Consider the following 20,191-nt stretch of genomic DNA (forward strand, 5'->3'; position numbering starts at 1 on the left):
AACTTTCCTGTTTACACATGTCACCATTTGGTATTTCCCAATTTAGGGGAGACCTTTCTCTAGTTATTGAGAGCCTCTTCCAGGCAATATATCATACCTTCACTGACAGGCACAGTGTTATTGATTCCTAACTAAAAATCTATGCACAAACTAGAGTATCACATGAAAAGCTTGCACTGCTTAAAGGTTTAGTGTCAAGACTGCAAACCTTTTGGCAAAGATGGCAAATTCTTCTCCAAGTGATGTGGCCCTGAATCTGTGCAATAACTGTATTTAATTTATAACTACTCGCTTTGAAACAGAAGAGCCAAAAGACAGCTACAGAAAATGTGCTAATTTTCTTTTATCTTTCTGTATGACTTAACCCAGGAAACACCAGGAAACATGAAAAAGGAAAGTGTGAACAGAAACAGAAGCTTCAAAGAGCCAGTTCCAGAAAGAGCAAAGATAGTAAGTAATATTCAGGGGTACTTTTTTTCATTGACTTCAAGAGAATTTCATCAGGATGCTTTGGGATACATTGCATTTGAAGAGAGCCCATGCCAAGACTACTAAATAAACCAAAAGAGCAAGAAAGCAAATAACTTAACCCTCTTGAAGCATGAATATTAGCATGAGGTTGGTTGAGTTTTAAATGTTGAGCTGTATTAACTTGAGCCCCACAGGCAGAATTAAGGAGACAAAAATGCTCCTCCTACAGTCACTTGGGACCCTTTAAAACCAGTTATTTATTTAAACTGGGCCAAAGATTTTGAAATTATCACGGGAATTTCATATTGCATTTCTATATTATGTATTATAGAATAAAGCTTTAAACATCAAAGGTTTTGAGATTTTTAAAGCAAAGATGTCTGTTCTAGTTTTTATAAACTAATAGCCACATTAATGATGAAGAAAACACTAAACTGCAAACAGTAGATGTAACATGACACTGAATAATCCCACTGGCTTCAAAACTCTTAAGTACATGTACGCTTTCAGCTAAAGCTACATTATTGATAACCCTAAAGATATAAAAGGTTTCAGAAACTAATCAAAAGTCAAAGTTGTGAAAAATCAAAATTCTCAAGGGGAAGATATCCAGATTCCCGTTTTGGGGGTTCACTGGCGCAAGAATTAGATGACATGTTCAAAGAACTAATACAGTCAACTCTGTCAAACTATGGCATTCACATTTCTCCCTCTCTTGCTAATGTTCCCTTAGAGAGCCATTCAGAGAAAAAAAAGATCATAAATAAGCAGTTGCAGTACAAAATCTCAATGAATTTTTAGACAACTCTGAGTAAATCCCAACAGAAAATTCTTCCCTGGCTACATCACTCATCCTTTTCCTCCACGGAGAAACGGCTTCCAAATAGCTAGAAACAATGACCATTTGTCAAAGGCTTTGAAATTAATCCCGCCTAGATACAGAACAGAGTAACTTTAACATCATAAATGCTAAATATTTTAAGAATCCTTTTCCTAGGTCTAATTAGGATTACAAGAATGATCAAGTATCAATTAAAGAGTTAAGGAAAAGATTTGTTTGTCTATTGCCCTCCACAGCCGGGACTTCCATGCATTAAGCCTCAGGTGTTGGGACTTTTTTAATTAAGTAGGCTTTCTATTACACAGCTAATTATTTGAACTGATTATATTAACCTTTAGAGAATGAAAACTATCAGCATAAACAAAAGCATTTAAGAGCTTGTTTTGATGTTGGAATGCAATGTAACATTCTTTTGTGTGGCAACTGAAAAGCTTAAAAAACATGTGGGATCAGATCATCCAAGCCAAAATAGAAAAACAGCATTACACAGTATCTGAATCACGTTTACTGCCCTTAGAACAGTTCACCTTTTTCATATATTCTTTTTTTGAATATATTTTTAAATATTCTTGCATTTCAGTCTAATTCCAATGAATAATACATTTATCAGTAAACACTATCATTGAATTTCATCTAGTACATGGCTTCTGGATTTTAGCAGTTTCTATTTTAAAAGTCGTCACCAACATAGTGATTTTTTCAGAGATCTCTATTACATGCAAGTGTTTCTGTTCTCTTTTGCTTTTTTTAAGGGCACTGACATCAGGAGTCGCTGATTTCAAAGCAATTTACACAGTACAAATTATGCACCAAGCTCTTCTGGCTTCCTTATATTTTCCTCTGAGCTTTGTCTTCATCCTCACTCTGCTTACATGATTCATTTTTTACCTAAAAGAACTTTGATACCATTTTGGTATACAGTTTTAAAAAGTATTTAAGCCACATCAATCAACCAACCAAACCAAAGTATCTAAAAAATACTCAGCAGTACTAGAAACCTGGCAATCCATTTCATCACTGTCTTCTATTAGTCTCAAGCCCATAATTACAAAAGCATGATCATTTCCAAAACACAAACAGCAGTGACAATTCTTTTCAAAGGCAAAACAGAGTTAACTCCTTTTATTAATTGCTTAAAACTAAGTAGCATAGCAGGAACACCTTACCTTAAGCCCTGATCCAGCAGCAATATCATTCCATTCGTCCCCACAGCCTATTAACCAATATTGCATTCTTCAAACACTTACACTGAAATCACAGATTGTGTAACAGTTTTGCAAAAGGTACCTATTAAAATTGCTGGCATTAAGTTATTAGACTAATTAGATTTATAAACTTATCCAACCCAGCAGTCAGTGTCCTACAGAATTACGTGGGTTGTTCGGTTTAGCCTCTTACACTGTTGAATTGTTCATCATAGGCATATACTGCTGCATGCAGGAAGCAGCACAATACGTACAAAATTCTTACACGCACAGTACCATAAATATGGAAGATAAAAGACAAGATTAATGCTTATAAGATCAGCAAAAAAGCCCTAGCCAATGACAGTGTGCAAAACGCTTCTGAAAAAGGAGCCTGACACTCTAGACAAACTTGAACATACCAAATACAGCAGTTTAAAATAAAGGGCTAAACCAATACATACTATTACACACTAGTATCTGGAGGAAGAAGATATATTTACAGTCAGTGGATTTGGCTTTATTTTCCTACCTGTCTCTCCTCACCCACAAGTGTTTATAAACATTCCTCACCAGAATATTTCTTTCATAAGAATATATTCCTTTTAGACTTAATTATCAGCACCCCTTCTTTGTCATGTATTTTGGCTACTTAACCACGTTCATGAGCATAGGAAATTTCCCCTGCACCTAAGCTTCTAGTCCTGATATTTAAAGGCCCTGCTGTCCTCCATTGCTCAGCAATATGCAAATAGCTGTCTTTTATCATGATACAGATCAAGTACTAAACAACCCCCACAGATCAATGAAGCCACTAACTTCTTCAGACCGCTGTCTGATAGGATGCTTTACAGAGATAAAGTTATATTAGAGAGGGTCAGGTACATTTTCTTAAAGAGTAAAGCTACTTGTAAGTAGTTTTTCCATGTGGTTGCATCCTCCTCCCCAATTTTTAGCATACGGTTTATCTTCCAAGAATGTAAGATACTAATGTCTGTTCTCTTCTTATATACATGAGGACGATATGGCACATGGCAGGCACTAACATTTATTCCTTTATAGGTATTTCATTCCACTTCCAACACTGTTGCGGCCATTCCCAGAGAAGTGCAAGATACTCAAAACTAACTGAACAATTAATTCATCACCTTTGTGTTCCCATGAACACAGCATTTTACACTATCACCTACACAACATGATGCAAATTTCAAACACATCTAGCATGAGAAAGAAATAAGTTTCCTGAACAGTAGCAAAGTACAAACAGAACACTTGGCTAATCCTATTTTACTTATAAGCAGCAGTTTATAATCTCATATTCAAGACGCTTCATTAAGGCAAAGGAAAGATAAGTCTAGAGGAACTTACTACATAAACCAGGTTACAGACAAGAAAATGGATTAAATACAGAAATTCATGCCAAGGCACTAACACTAAGCAAACCCGCATTTGCTAACTGGTCTTCTACACTAGACATGCTATGCAATGACTTGGAGTGCACTACATTCTTTTCTGAATTTTGTATTTTAAGCCAAGCATAATAATACCCTCCAATACTACCTGATGTTGCAGTCAATGGGGAACATATGAGACAGTTTGTATCTGATAGCTTGAAAACGTTAAAAGTAATTTATTGGCCTTAGTAACTGTGATTAATTTAAGAATTAAAGAGTAAGCTTTGCCAAACTTCTCATGTTTAAAACAAGATCAACAGGCTTCCTGCATTTGATTTATTACTCATTCCACTGCTAACCTGCAACATAATTGCATTATTGTTGTATCACACTGCTTTAAAAATCTAATGAAACATTCTCTCCAAAGACTAAGTATAACCCCTGAAAAGTCTGCAGACTCCTCCAGCTTCTGAAATAGGATTCCTGTATTTGCTGTAGATCAAATACACTATTGTTCAGCCAACAGCCATATGATAAAAGGAGAGAAACAGACAGATATATGTATACCTCTATATGGTACCTCGGGCTTGTCTTATTCCAGGTTTTGACTTAAGTCCTTCCCATAAGGAAAAGCTCGTTAAGTAAAACATTTATTTGTAGATTGCACAAGATACATACATTTTATTCTGCTGCTGAATGGACTAACACAAATACAAAGTAAGCTATTTTCAATATATTACAAACCAGAAGTTCTAAATAAAGTCAGAAAAAATACCCTAAGTAGATTACTTGTCTCTGTTAGGGTTTAGTGACCTCCGACGTGCTTGCTGATCTGCAGAGCACCAGATACATCACCAACTGCAGAAATCTGAAAGTCCTGAAAAACATGCTTCAGAATTTAGTAGTAGCATAAAGTGAAATTCCTCGTCAGTGTTACTTACTTAATGTACTGTGATGAGGGAGTGTTTTGAAAATACGTCAGATCTTGGAGTCCTGGCAACACTCTTTACAGTAACTATTAATGCCCTGGTTGCAAATGTACCCAACACAGGCATGAATTGAGCTGAAATATCCTGTTCTCTTCTTGGGGTTTTTTTGTTTGTTTTTTGGTGTTTTTTTGTTTGATTTTTGGTGAGTTTGTTTGTTTGTTTGTTTTGTTGGGGATTTTTTGGTTGGTTTGCTGTTTTTTTTTTTTACTGTGCAGACAGTTCAGAGCAACTTTAATACCAGCATTTATCTGAAAATTGGAAGGGGAAACGCAGGAAGCATTTCAGATCTTTTATCCGAAGTCCTTTGCAGGCAGCAGCAAAATTAAGAAGGTGGCAATTTTAAGTGCTTGCTACTTGCCTATTTATTCATTAGCAAAAGCTAATGGAGTTATCCACAGACACTCTAAGAGAGGTTATCACAACAGAAGGCATCTTTCCTCCCCTGAGGCAGGATGTTAACTACCAGGAGTGACTCTTGGCAGAAGCAGGCAAAGAAGCTGTTAAAGTCCATCCCTCCTCCTCCTACCTGAAGTATCCTGCAAAATGACAAACATACTTCAATTCCATCACAAACATGTAAATATATTTAGTTGTTACGAAGAACTGACCTAGAAAGGCCTACAGTATATCCTGACATACAACCAAGCTTTTGAAAAATACACAAGCAGGGAGAAGAGGAAAAGTCAGCTGTTGAAGTTCATTTCTTTTTACCTCACTGGTGCAGCTACCACTATACTCTGTACCACTTCAGTTATTCTTCACAACTAGCTGCCCTACATGTGTTCCTATATTTATTTTGTGTTGCTAATAAGAATTGTTGCTATCTAGTGTGTCTTGATGGGACTTTTAGCTCACTCTCCAATATCTTGTTAAATAGGCATACTATTTATGAATTCTAGAAAGTGTAGCCACCAGAAGCTGCCTTTTGAAGCTTTGTTTAACATTTAAAGCATTTTTCTTCTTTTACAGGCTTCCTGGATGTTTGCCAAAGGGACTCTAATGCCAGTGCTATAGCATCCAAAATGCTCTTTTCAGCCACTGCTATGCTGACCATTACATTTTTCAAGCACGAGAACAGCTTCCTGAAAAATAACAATTGTGAGTGGTTTCTTTGTTAATGAAACTGTAAATATCCTGTTTCTGTTTACATGACATCTTAATTTCTGACCTGTGCTTTGCTAGAGTAGGGCAGTTTGTTAAACCTTTCCCTACTTTAAAGATGCAAAAATCTCTAAACTTTTGCTACTCCATAAAGTCATGACCCATCACTGCATCACTGCTAGCTTTTAGCAGCCATGGATCAATGGCTATCATTCACATTTCTACAAGCAACACCCAAGGGCATGTATGGCCACCTTCTGTACCTGTTTTTCCATTTGACTCAGTTTCCTCTCCTGCCTTCATACTTCAATGCTATTTTCAGTAAAGTTAAATAAAAAGAATCTTCAGTTGTAGTTGATTTCTGTTTGGAAGAAGGTACAGTGCAGTATCCTCACTTCAACAGTTGCCAGCACCAAGTACTCTACAAGTCACTGAAAAAAGGTGAAAGCAGCAGCTACAGCATATCTAGCTCAAAGATGTACTTGCTTTCCCTGATTTAACTAGAAGTAGTCACAAAAGCTGAAGAAAAAAGGCATTTAATTTTTCATGTACTATCATAATTCTGTGTGATTTCCTACATAATCATACACACACATACACATTTCTTTTTAAGTGCTGCTAATTTCTAGGCCTCCACAGGATCTTGTGGAATTCCACAGACAAATTCCACAGACAGGCATTCCACAGACAAAACCTGCTTTAAAATTAGCCAAGGCAATTTTACTCATGTCCTCCTGTTCCCAAATTATTTGAGGGCACATAAGGTCCAGATCTTGTTCTGAACTAGTTCTCATTTATAATTTAAAGTACAAAAAAAGTGGGTGTGTTATCATAGCTTTAGGCTCCTTCTTAGTCACTGTCTCAATTGGAAGTCTGATGTAGGTTTACCATTCAGCTTTAGAGATTTGTTTCTTGATTTAGGTATTACTTTGAATTCCTTCTAATCCCTGCAGATCATCTTTAGTCATTTATTAAAAAAAAAAAACAAAACACCACCACAATTGAATTCCGAGATGTTGTCGGACAGGCTCCAGCAACACAGCAGGCCTTAACTCATTAGCTTTTTGTTTTTAAAGTCTCGAGTTAAAAAGTACTCATTTAATTTACAAAATGGACATTCTGGGCTTTGTATCTGCTGTCCACACCAAGATTAAATGACCATTGTGGCACATTTGGCAACAGATTTCTAACTTAAACATGTTAATTCACCACAGTAATAGCAGGTATGAGTGGAAAATCCTTAGGAAGGCAAAAGTGACCAGAAAAAGACAATTCACAGTACTTGAAGATATGCGTGAAGTAAGAGAAAAGAAAAGCCACTGGCCCTAACACTGGCTCCACTTCCTCCTGGCACCAAACACTAGAAGCAAGCAAACCTAGCCTAAAACACAAAGGGCTTCTGGATAAGAAAGAGTGACTCTCCAGGAAAATAAAGAAGGGAAAATAACACATATGGAGGTCTTCCCACAGTCTGACAAGTGGAATTAGCAGCACCCAAACTTAGTTAAAAACTTAATTGCTCATTACTATCCTTTTTCTTACCCCCTTTCATTGCTTCTCACTCACCAACAGCCAGCCTCATTTTCCTGAACCAAAGGATTTACAATTCATCAACAGTTGTTAGACAAAGAATGGCAGATGCCAAGCCAAACCAGAAAAATGAAAAACGCAAACACCACAGTGCTAAAGCAGGAATACTGCAAGACACATTCTGAGGTTTAGAAACACAACGCATTAATTCAAGCAGCAGAACCCTGCAACACTTGCACAGCTTTTTGCCAACATTATCCGGAATGGAGCAGAACAAACTTTTGAAACAGTAGTATGGTGAAGCTACAACACAAACAGTTTACATCAAGAAAAGTAAACACACTAGGAAATCTTAAAATGCTATCTGCACACACATAAAATGTTAACTTCATAAATCTACAATTAACATCAACCAATTGCTTCTATTACTTATACTTCTGGAAGGTGCTGGCCTCAACAGTTAAGCATAAATAAAAACAGTCATTTCCAAGGATATACAGCATCCTAACAACACTGTGTCATACTAGCCACTCTGCAAAACCAACTCCAGGTGGTCAAATGCTTCTCCACTGGTCACTTCTTCCCATGGCAGTGGGCCTCTAGCCATAAGCCATCAAGAGGGAACAGAGAGAAACACTTCCATGTCTTCCCAACAATTTGCATAGATGGTAAGAGTAGCACATATGCTTCTAAATACCTTTCTTGTAGAAAGATAAAGGTTCAGAATCTCCACAATAAACTGTTCCAAAAAATAATTCAGGATTTTCAAGTTCTCCACAGGGCTCTATTCAGCTTTCTTCTTCAGCAGCTCACTCTGTTATTGTTATCCATTACTTAAGCAGATGAATTAACACAAGTATATCCCTTAAAGATCAAGCTGTCAAGTCAAAGAGCAGCCATCCTGGCTTTTTAGAGGTTCATTGGCATGTTTTATACATGACTTTTGTTTTATTTTTCAGAAAAGCCAGAACTGAAGAGAGTCTTAATTTTCAAATTTCATGCCTCTGCAATCTTAATTCAACTCACTAACATCAATATACTTACAGAGAGAAAAGCTGCTTATGTCACCAGAAAAAGATTGCAAATCTCTTTCCAGACACTGCATTTCAAACCATTTCTTACCAGTTTGAGATTACAACCAACCTTCGTTTATCACTTAAGGACAATCTTACAGAAGCTAGTCACATTCACTGACAGACACTATAACTAAATAGTATTCAGACATGCCTAGATCTTCTTTTATAAAGAAAAAAAAGCCTGCTTTTCCCAGCAATTACATTTGATACATTTCTTTTGTGGTCACTTTAGGCAGATAAGACTACCAGTGGTAACTACTTCTTTTAACTCTATTTCTGAGGCAAAATGCAGATCTTTCTGGCAATCTCATGATTTCTGTAAGGGCTTTGTTTTTACATCTTGCCTCTTTCAATAGAAGCAGAAAACATAAATCAGTGGCTGGAAAACATGCAACTGCTGAACAAAATTGTGCAAACCCACATGGAAGTATTACTCGATGAATGTAATCTATATGACTGGTCTAGCGATCACAGCAACAAAAGCATAGGAAGGTTAGTCTGCATCCACAAAGGCCATAGGCTTAAACCAGAAGATACCGACCTTCTCTTAAGTCACACACAGCAGGTCTAGTGCCTAGAAAGTACTTCTGTTCCAGAGCTATCTGACTCAAAGAGCAACTTTGAGGAAGGAATTCTAAAGAGTACCTGTAAATTCACCAAATAAAAGGATTTTTAAAGCCAATGTAGAAGCACTAAAGAAAGGGTATTTAGGATTTTGGATAACTGCGTGGTTACATTGATCTGACTTGATCATTCATCTAACACAACATCTATTATTTAAGAAGACATCTCAGTGGTTTCCTTTTTTTTTTTTTTTGTTCTTGCAACATAAACATGAGTAAGACATTCTACATATTTGTAAAATATAGATGTTCCTGGAACATTAAGAATGGTTTAGTCTATCATGGTCTGAGATTGGAATAGGCAAGCTTCCTTAAACATCTCAATTCAGAAGTATTACGAGGGAAGTTTGCACAGCTTTCTTAATTTTTACATCAGTAAATATCAAGACAAAACTCTATTTGGAAATAGCTACCAATGCTTCACACAATTTCAACATCCTTTACAGAATTCTTTGGAGGACTGCTTATAATACTTAAAGAGAAAACACTTTTACCCAGTAACTTCACAGGCACTAAAAAGCATGTTCTAAATATTTTAAGTATTCAGACAGCAAATATACATATTAAACATTTCCAGAGACTGGATTCTGGTCAGGCAAATGCAAAAAGTAAAGATAAGTACTGCTAGCCACAATGGCCTGCTATAACTTGTTATTACTTATTTTCTCCCTTCCACAGATCACAGAACTCTCTGGAAGCTATAAAGTATCTTCATACAAGCCATCATCTTCCATTTACATGTTAATCTCCAATGAAATAAAAAGACTGCTCATTTATTTCACCATGCTCCAGCATAAACAAGCAGCACTAAGAATCTACACATCCCAAGAACAGAGTCTGTGAAACCTTACAAAAGAGATTAACCCATGCTTTCATGACGGAACAGTGACTCAATTTTCAATGCAGCAGTATTCCAGAGATGGTATACTTCATTATTAACAGGGTACATCTCTACAAGAATAGACAGACTATCTTGCTTTGCTGCTCCGGTTTTTCAGAAACCACTAAAAACACTTAAGATTTTGCCTGCTTTAAAGCATCAATGTCTCAAAATCAATTCAGAAATGATATGGACATCAAACAGTAAGTCCTTTAGGATTGCCTTTTCTGCTCTTTGTTATAAAGCAGCCAGAAAAGCAGAGCCCCAGTTCACAACCAAGCCTTTTAGCTACCAGCTTATAAATAAGAAGATGCTGTCTTGCCAAGAACTGCATATACTTGGCTCTAACACACATATGCCTGATACCATTTCAAAAATTAAAATCCCTTTCCCCACCAGAAAAAGAAAGAAGAAAACCAAAATCACCATCATAAATATTTCACACTTTCATTCCTCCCACCTCTTCCTCCAATCAAGTATGTGCTCGGGAACTCCTCCCTTTCACAAGCAATTATGGAACTGGAAAGAGCATCACAAACTTGGAAAGAAAGAACAGAACATGCAGGCATATGCACATCCTGCACCAGTCCCTGAACATTTATGAGTAACTTGCCATTTCACCCAATTTAGGATATTAGGCCTACTAAAGAAACACTTGGCAGTGCAATATGCTGATCCATTCTTAACATAATAACCTCATTCAATAGATTAAAGAGGTACATTTATACCTCGAATTCATTTGACTGCTACAGTAAATTATTTAACAAGTACTTAAAATACATAGTCATTAACTCACGGTTCCTTCTATTTTATTTTTACTTGATCTTATTTTGTCTGAATGCAAGAAATGAAACCATAAGAGTAGCAATTGCTCCTTCTCTCACCGGCAAGTTTGTTCAGTTGTTTTGGGTTTGTTGTTTTTTTAAAGAACTAAGCCTTGTATGTTCTCATATACACGTACATAGATAGGCAGCGTTCAGAATTTTAGACCAAATAATTTACCAAGAAATTAATCAAGATGTTCAGCAGACATTTCAAGTTAAGGCCAGGTCAAAATTTTCACTAAACAGCCTATAACAACCAAACAAGAATAATGAATATAAACTAATTTGCTACAAAATCCTTGCCAGATTTCAGGGAAGCTCAGAGTTTGAGAATCCCATACTGCAAGTGGCAAAGGGACAATAACAACTAACACCATGCACAAATTTCTACACACACAACAATCATGAACATCCCAAGTTTAGTGTGAGGTGTCCCTGCCCATGGCAGGGGGGTTGGAACTAGATGATCTTAAGGTCCTTTCCAACCCTAACTATTCTATGATTCTAAGTTGTTCTGCTTCCCTTACGTGCCTTTCTACAGGGCAGGCATTGCTGCATGAAGCCTCATGAAACCCTAGAAGAAACAAAAACATTCCACTTCTGTCAAAGTCAACCTAGAGGTAAGAATTAAAATGCTGTTTATAGTCCACAGACAAGCTTCCTCCAAGACATATGGAATCTTTTCACATGGTACAAAAACACATTATGATACTTTGACATATATATGCAGTAAAATTACCAAGCTGAAAATAATCTTCCAGGAAATCTAGAGAAGTTATTTTTATTACTATGCTTACCCCAACTCAGTGGCAATATAATGCCAAACAAGTCACTCACAATTCAGATTCTGCCTGAGAAGCTTTTGCTTGTGCCTCTTTAAAAAGAGAAAAATCTCAAAATTGCAGTCACAATAGGAAGTAAAAACAACCATACATGAGTTACCAGGTTAACTTTTAATCACCATCTTCCTTACAAGCTGTAACAGCACTAAATATATAGAAATATAAATTTAGTATAGTTGCATTTTTAATTACTTGATTTCTACAGTTTCTTATATGTAAGTTATGTCTGCCAGACATTACCTCTGTCTTCTATACACAAATGTGACAGAGTTGGGTGAAGCAAAGGTCAGAGGAAGCTTAAAAGACATTTAAGTTTTCTCTCATCTTGACAGGAATTTCATCCCTCTACATTGCACAGGGAGGTCAAAGTTACTGGAAAAACCTTAGAAGTTATTTCCATACCATACATTTGTTTACAATTTAAAGAAAAATACCATGTCTAAGCCAAACAAAAGCAACTCTCAACAGATGCTAAATTCAGAAACTTAACACTATGCAATTAAAAGGACTACTGACTAGATATGCAAGCACAGAAGAAGATTAACACTTGGTTACCAGTAACTAGGACTATTATTGTAATCTATAGTCTCATGGGTCAAGTAAAAGATCAACAGTGTCTGCAAACAAATACTGTAACTTACATTTGATTTGCACCTTCTGAATGCATTCTGAATAGGAATGCACCAAGTGTAACAAAAATAAGCATACACTAACAGCACCACGAGCTGAAACTACCTTACCTGTATCACTCGTCTTGAACAACTACACTGCAGTGTAGTGGTAAAAAAATCTATTAAATGTATTAAGACACTAAGACTATGGTTGAACATGTATCCATGTTTTCCAAAGCTTTCAGTACTGTTCCCAGTGCTTAGCACAGTACTTTGATACTGTTGCTTAAGTGACTGCTGGAGAAGTTTGAATCTTGATTACACATGAAGAAATTAGAGCCCTGAAAAGTTCCTGCTGGATATCCATGCTAATTAAAACAATACCCCCCCCACCCAAAAGAGACATACAAACAGGAGGCTGGACAAGTACTTAAATCACACACAAGCTCAAACAATCTGCCTGGCCAAGTGGTTTATCACACTTAAGCAGGACATTATAAAACACTTCACAACCAACTTCCAGCTGTTAACAAATCTATACCTTACCAAAACTACTATCTATAAATTATTGTTTTAACAGGCTGTGGGCCCTTCCATATCTTTGTTATGTCTAAACTTATGGGATCTTCTGCTGCCTGTTTTAGCAATTTATAAAACCATACTCCTCCACTGTACTCAAAAGAATGGGTTATTCAAAAGTATATAAACAGCTGACTAAGATACCCCATAAGTTTTATTAAATATGAAACACAGTTTTCTGAGTTTCCTTTTCAAAAACACAAGCATCAGTGGTACCCACATTTGTTGCTCTTCAAAGATTACAGTCAGCTTAAAAAATGTGTTGAATTTCTAATCCTTGATGATAAACAAAACCTCAAACTGCTTTTTCCTACTCTGTACCCATTGCAGTTTGTACAACCCCAGCAGTAAGGCTAATTGTAGAGTGGTCTGTTTAGGTAGCCATTCTCTGCTGAACAACAGAGCTTAAACTGTTCTGGACCATCCCTAACCCCACACTGCAAGAAGAAACCAACTGACACAATGACTTCAAGCCTGAATGCCTATGATACTTAAAACATTTGTCCTGTCAAAGGTACTTAATATATAAAGCTTCACCAACACTAAACATCTAAAAAATAGTACTATGAACATAAATACAAAGAAAAAACATGACAACACACATTGGCCTAAGTGCCCAAATACAGACATACCTACATGTTTTTCACACTTAGCTCAGTGGTGAATGTTTGGCTTCATATATGAAGCACATATGGAGCAACACATGGAGCAACACTCACACTAAAACATATTCCTGCTTTTATAGAGCCCCATTTAAATTATTTTCTTGTTGTTGTGGTGGGTTTTTTTTAATAATCTGTATAGCATTATTTTTAAAATACAGTAGTAAAGTTTAGGCTGAATGTACATTTTAGCTTAAAATATTATGATAAAAAGACTAGCAAAAAGTCTGGAGAACTACTAACTGAACTATTAAAAAAAAAAGGTTAAAACAACTTAGCTGAAGTCAAGATCTGTAAGTGTAACTTAAGACTGCAGAGTAGAAAAAAAAAAAAAGGAGTAATTCCTGACATACAAAAAATAACACCAAAATAAGAAACAGTAAAGAAAAATGGTGAACAAGTTTAGTGTGACTTTTTTACCTTAACAAGTGTTCAAGATTCTACTTTGCAAGTGCAAAAAAAATTAATTAAATTTCAGTTAGTTATTAAAGCATAAAATTGCATTTGAACTATTATTAGCACCATTCTTGACCTCTGCACAGCACCCAAGACAGAAGTCCTCATTCAGCAGGTACTAACAAATCCATGAGGTAACCAAAACTGAACTATCACAGGCAATTCTCTAGCATTTGCACATATGGGATCATTAAAATCCCTGCCTGCCAAACACTTCTAACCTCTAAATCTCTCTCTTGAGAAAGTCTATCCAGCTTCAGTGGCAAATGAAGACTTCTCCATATAACTGCAACCACAAACCAAATCCTGCGCCAGACACCAATAATGCACCATAGGTGCTTGGAGGCTTGCACAAAATGAGCTGATAAGGATTTCTACACCACAGCTGACTGTGGAACATTTACTATCTTTGTTAACAAATTCTAAAGGCACAGCAAGAGTTAAAGTGTTGCAAGACATTAAAGCCAGAAGGATGATCAGGTGCTCCAGTTTGATACCATAATTACAGTGCACTTTCATCATGCAATTCCTAGCTGTGACTGCTAAAAGAGAGGCTAAAAAAAAATAAAGCGGTATCTCTCATCACTCAAGAGTTCCTTCCATCTTAGCTTTAGGCTATGGTTTCTGGTACAATCACATTGAGAATAAACTAGTTCCTTATTTACGGTGATCATTACCACGAAATAATTTACTGAATAATCTTACCCTTAGTCCCTGCTTAGTCTGCTGTTAAAGCATGCTCTTCCTTAATAGCGTTGCCTTTGGTGGCCTGAGTGCAGTAAATGAAAGGTATAGGCCCACTTCAAAAAAATGTTTTCAGTCATTTGTTGAAATACAATACATATTGTATACAGCACATTTTAGTCTCATAAATTAATCAAGAAGAGAACCAGTGCATTAAATCAGTAAGAACAGACACATCGTTCTCTTCTGGTTTTTTACATTTCACCTACACTAATCTGCAAATCCAGATGACAAATTATTCCCCAAAAGGTCATAGCAAGGATACACTTGGTATTATTACACTGATATCCAGGTATGTGTAGTCCCTTCTTCTAAAAGACTTTACTAGCAATATTATTGTTCACAACTTGATCTACTTCCTAAGCTGATAGAGACAGATCTGAAAAGACTTATTTACTTTATTACCCTCTGTGAAGTGCACAGCATTATTATAGGTGGGGTTTTGTATCACAGGTATCCTACCCATATGTCTACCTACACTTAAGCAAGATACATTAACATTTCAGGGGGGGTTGGGTTTTGGAATTTTTATCAGGGACGGCAGTGGTATTATTCTTCTCCCCTCCCATCCTTTCCTAGCTTGCCACTGACTGTTACAGTCATTACTCTGTTGTGGCATTATCTAGATCACAGTATTTCTAAAGGCTGGAACACTTCACTACCAATACACAGACTAGCAAACAGATAATTCTGATTTCCAGATTAGGCTGGATGCAAATCTTAAATGCGAATCTTAAAATGGCAACAAAGATTGCTTTTCAACATGAAACATTTTTAAACTTTTTTTTTTTCTTACATGCACATACATAGATGATGTAGTTTGCTTATGCACTGACCGTTTCAAAAGAGCAGCCACAGCTATAGTGCTAAGGAACATTTTCTGAAAATCACATTATCAGCTGGAGAGATGCATTTCTCAGCATCTCCAACAATCTGCCTTAAGTGCTAAATTACTGCTTTTATAACTCTCTGAAATCTGAATTCTTCCTGTCTTTAAAAGACAATACAACACCAAGCAGTGTAGCAATCCTTAGTTCAAGGTACACCATGGCATGCAAAGAATACATCTGTAAAAGACACCAGAAAAAGGGCCATCCAAACAGTTATTGGCACCTATATTTGGCCAGCAGATACACAAGGTACAGGCCCTAAATTCTATATTGTTCTTTACTTGGAGCAGAGAGCTGAAAGTCAATTCCACTAACAGTGGGTATTTTATTTCATCAGATGAAACGAGAAGCTGGACTTTTCAGCATGACACAACAGCAACCACATTTTCTTTGTCAAAGCGCTCTCTTTTTATTCATGTGACTTGTCATTACTGAGGGTAACTATGTTTTCAACTTCCATAAATAGCCAAATTGAAGATAGGAAGAGACCTTCTGAACTCAACTTATGCAATTTTCAAATTGGTGGCACAACTCTGAAGCAAGTTTAAAAACTGAAAAATGGAGAATAGCAACACTGCCCTTAGGATGCAAGTCCAGAAACACCACCATCTATGCTAAGCCACCGTAAATCCTTTGTTTTGAAGTATCTTCTAGAAGTACCTCCCTTTTTCATCATATATACAGAAGACCTACAGCAAACAAAAAGCCCATATAAACTCTGAAACAGCTTGAGGAAAAAAAAATAGCACACCAAAAACAACATTCAACTGAAATTTCCAATTCTACTTTAATACGTTTGTCACATCCTATTAACATCTTCAGAAAGTACCCAGTTACACCTGTAAAAATCTCATCTGCACCTGTTCACCCTTCCTACTACTCACATACATGATGAAAATTGATCCAGTTTTCTGACTGTATTCTTGCTTTACAAGTTAGAATACTACTAGTTACTACTACTAGAGATTCTCAAAGGCTGTTCACAAGTCTTTCAATTCTCACATTCAGCTTTAGTGTTCCAGCCCTTCCACAGACTTAGTAACAAGCCAAAACATACATCCTATACAGAAAACATTCCCTCCAGTCTTTTCTTCCTTCATTTAGCTGTAAAGGGATCTTCTACTAAAAATTTCTGTTGAAAAATAAAATTGTGAGATTGGCAGATAATAAAAAATATCTCTATGACAGTTTTCTGTGTTTATCATCACCTTTTCCTCCTTTCTATTTTGCTTCACTGTTGGATGAAATACACAGGTGAAAAAAAAAATCTTGTATCAGACTAAAAAATGAAAGCAACTCCATGGAAAATGCTGTCAAGGACAGGGAGGCAGTTATTAGCTCTCTTATCCTTCATTCATTAAATCTGCTTTTGAGTAATGGTAAACAACATTTGAGATTAAGTTAAAATAATTCAGTTAGAGAGCAGCCTTTATAAATGCTGAAAAATACATTAATTTTTTAAGTTTTTACCTCACAGGTAATTTAAGACTTATACAAGTCTGTACAAAATCTTACTACAAGCATCCAAAGCATAATAAACTAGTCTAGGAGAGATGTAAAACTGATTTTGAAACATTAATTATAGATACACAAAAGAATTCACTGCAATATAAGTATTTCCCCATACTTAAGTTTCAAAAGCATAAAAAAATCCTTTTCCTCAGTTCTAGAGATGAAATACTAAGCTCAAAAGACCGTATCTAAAACTGACAGGATTTAATAATTGAACTAATAAATCAAGGTAACTAATACAAAACCAAGAAACTATATGAGAAACACACACTAAAATGAGTCCATACCATGATTCAAGCTAAGAAAATAGAAAGTGACCTGCATTTTTGCAGATGGAAATATTAGAAGAGAGGATGAATCTACAAACATACAAATATTTATGGCATACCCCACAAGCTGACAACAGACTACTCAGGAGAACTAGGGGTGGGGGTTTTCTTTGCATTTGTTTTTTGGTTGGGTTGCTTTGCTTTGTTTTTTAAACACAGAAGCTAACAGTATTATTTGTATCCTCCCTTTAATAAAGTTTGTAAATTAATTTTCCATACAACATTTTGCCAAGCAGCTCCTTTTTTGTTAATCTTCACTGTGACTTGAAATAAAGAGATATTAAAGGAATTATTCATACCAGGGAAATAAAGGTTGCAGTTTTCAAAGAGGATACACTCCACACTGTCTATATTTAAAAGGCTGATATGCCCTGATAACAGGCATAGAAAGAGCTGCAAATGGTGTCCAAAAAAACTGAACAGGGTTAAAGTGTTAAAGATACCGGCACATTTTTAAACACAATTATATACAAGTTTAAGGAAAGCTGGGAGTTAATCTAAACAAGGCATTACATGGGTCAGCTCTTTTTTCAAAGGCACACTACATGGAATTTTACAGCTTCTTCACTGGCCCAATTATGTCATCACTCCTTTCTTCTATCTTCTCCCTTGCCAGGTTTATAATCACTGGGGATGTATTGATATAATTCAGTGATGTATATATGTGTATGCACATGAGACAGAGAAATGCAGATTATACATGTTTACAGTATACCTGCTTCTTAAATGTTCATGTACTTTTACAATACACTACCCTTTATCTCCTGTAAAAGAGGGAATAATCTAACAGACAAAAAACTTTCTAGAGAACTCTAGTTAGAGGAATCCAGTGGTCAGAGAAGCGAGAGGCCAAGCAGAACAGCATAGCTTGCACTACCTTTAGCGAGTAATGAGGTCTAAGCTCCAGACCAAAAGAAATTCCAGTCAAGATCACAATACAATTAATACCTCGCCCTGTCATCCCATGCAACAGGAAACAGAAGCAATGGCACTAAGTTTTTAATGTTACACATATACAGGGAGAACTGCTGCTGTAAATTATCTGATTGTACACAAGTGACCTGACCACTACTGCCATGCAAAAAAAAAAACACAATTATTTTTGGTCTCCATTTAATAGAGTCATATCCTGCTCTGTGTAAAGAATCTAAATGATTTTCCAACAGCAGCTAAACAAAAGTGTAGTCTACCTGGAGGTGACAGATTGAACAAAGACACAACGCGCATGGGAGAAGAAAGGATATGATCTTTGGCTAGCTAAATAACAGAGGAAGAAGGTATTTCTGGCTATTGTTACCCTGAGGGATTTAAGTATTCTGCAAAAACTACCAATCGTGACAAACAGCTAACATATGCTCTTAAAATCAGGGTACAGTCACATGCTAGATGCCATTTTCCAAAACAATGAGTATCAATGAGCTTATGATCCTCTTACTCAACCCTGAAAGCTTAAGGAGCTTTGGTTGGATGCTTGGCTAGAAAAAAACAGCAACACACAAAACACCACCAAACACAAACAGGACCCACGAAGAGCAGAATCAATGTCCTGCTGTAGAAAGATCAAAGGAAGGAAAATGAAAAAACATTTGAGAAAATTCACTGCTAGTAGCATACTGGTGATACTGTGGGCTTTAACACCTCAATCTGTCTTCTACCACCTTCACGTACTTATTGACTAAAAAACAATCAGAATGAAACAGTGTTGGGACTTGTCTTCTAGCACTTCTGGAAGACAAGCTGCTACTCATTATAGCTCTCTGGCATCTTAGAAAGACATGATGAAAGCCACTAAGGCAGTCAACACCTCACGATCAACATAATCAGAGACTGCTGATAGAATTAGTATTTTCAACATTAAGAATCAAGCCTCTCCCAGCAACCTGCTTTGTTTTGGTTTGTTTTGGTTTTGTGTTTGTTTTTTTGTTGTTGTTGGTTTTTTTTTTTTTTTTTTTTTGGGGGGGGGGGGGGGTTAATAAAATCTAGCCACTGATATTACCCCTGATGTAAGATATGGCACCAAGATGATACTTAAGAAGCACTTCACCTCCCATTGCTATTGCATTCCCCCCCCCATGTAGGTGTTTACTGCCTTATTTCAACCCCCTCGCCCTCAAGCCTTCAGATTTTCTTTTCTGTCCTCTCCCACATTCTCAAGACAAGTTGTTTATCTTAAAGCTACTTCTATTAACTTAGCTGCTGCTGCTTAGACAAGAAGTTCTCTGGGAGAACCACCACAGTATTGCTGTCCATTTGTAAATGCATGTCACAAGAGATCCTCAATACAGTGAGGAATTTCCACACATAATTAATACCAAAGAACTGCACTTTAGAACCGCTGTTCAGATCACTTCAGCCTGCACATGCAAGGACCTTTCACAGCTGACACAGTTTCTCTGCAAATGCCATCAAAGAAATAAGACTATTCACACGCACATAGTATTAGGACCAGCCAATGGTCATTTATCTGAAAAGGTGCAAGAGGGAGAACATGTGCAGTTTCTTACTATGCCTGCAGAGAATCAGTGCATCAGATTCAAAGGCTCACCACTCCTCCACAGGCCTGAGCGGCTCTCACAATGGATTTATGCTTTGAAGCAAAACCACCAAGACCAAAAGTGCCCCAAGTTCAATTTAAAGAGCCACAACAGTGCGG

General features: G+C 36.6%; 1 protein-coding gene across 7 annotated transcripts in view; it reads right to left on the reverse strand.

Annotated features, from left to right (window-relative positions):
• TSC22D1 (TSC22 domain family member 1) overlaps positions 1-20,191 on the reverse strand; it is a gene marked incomplete at its 5' end in the record, with an annotated part of 95,433 nt that overhangs the window by 70,809 nt on the left and 4,433 nt on the right. The gene's annotated exons all lie outside the window — the stretch shown is intronic.

Source organism: Psittacula echo (genome assembly GCF_963264785.1).
Source record: "Psittacula echo genome assembly, chromosome: 3".
Lineage (NCBI taxonomy): Eukaryota > Metazoa > Chordata > Aves > Psittaciformes > Psittacidae > Psittacula > Psittacula echo.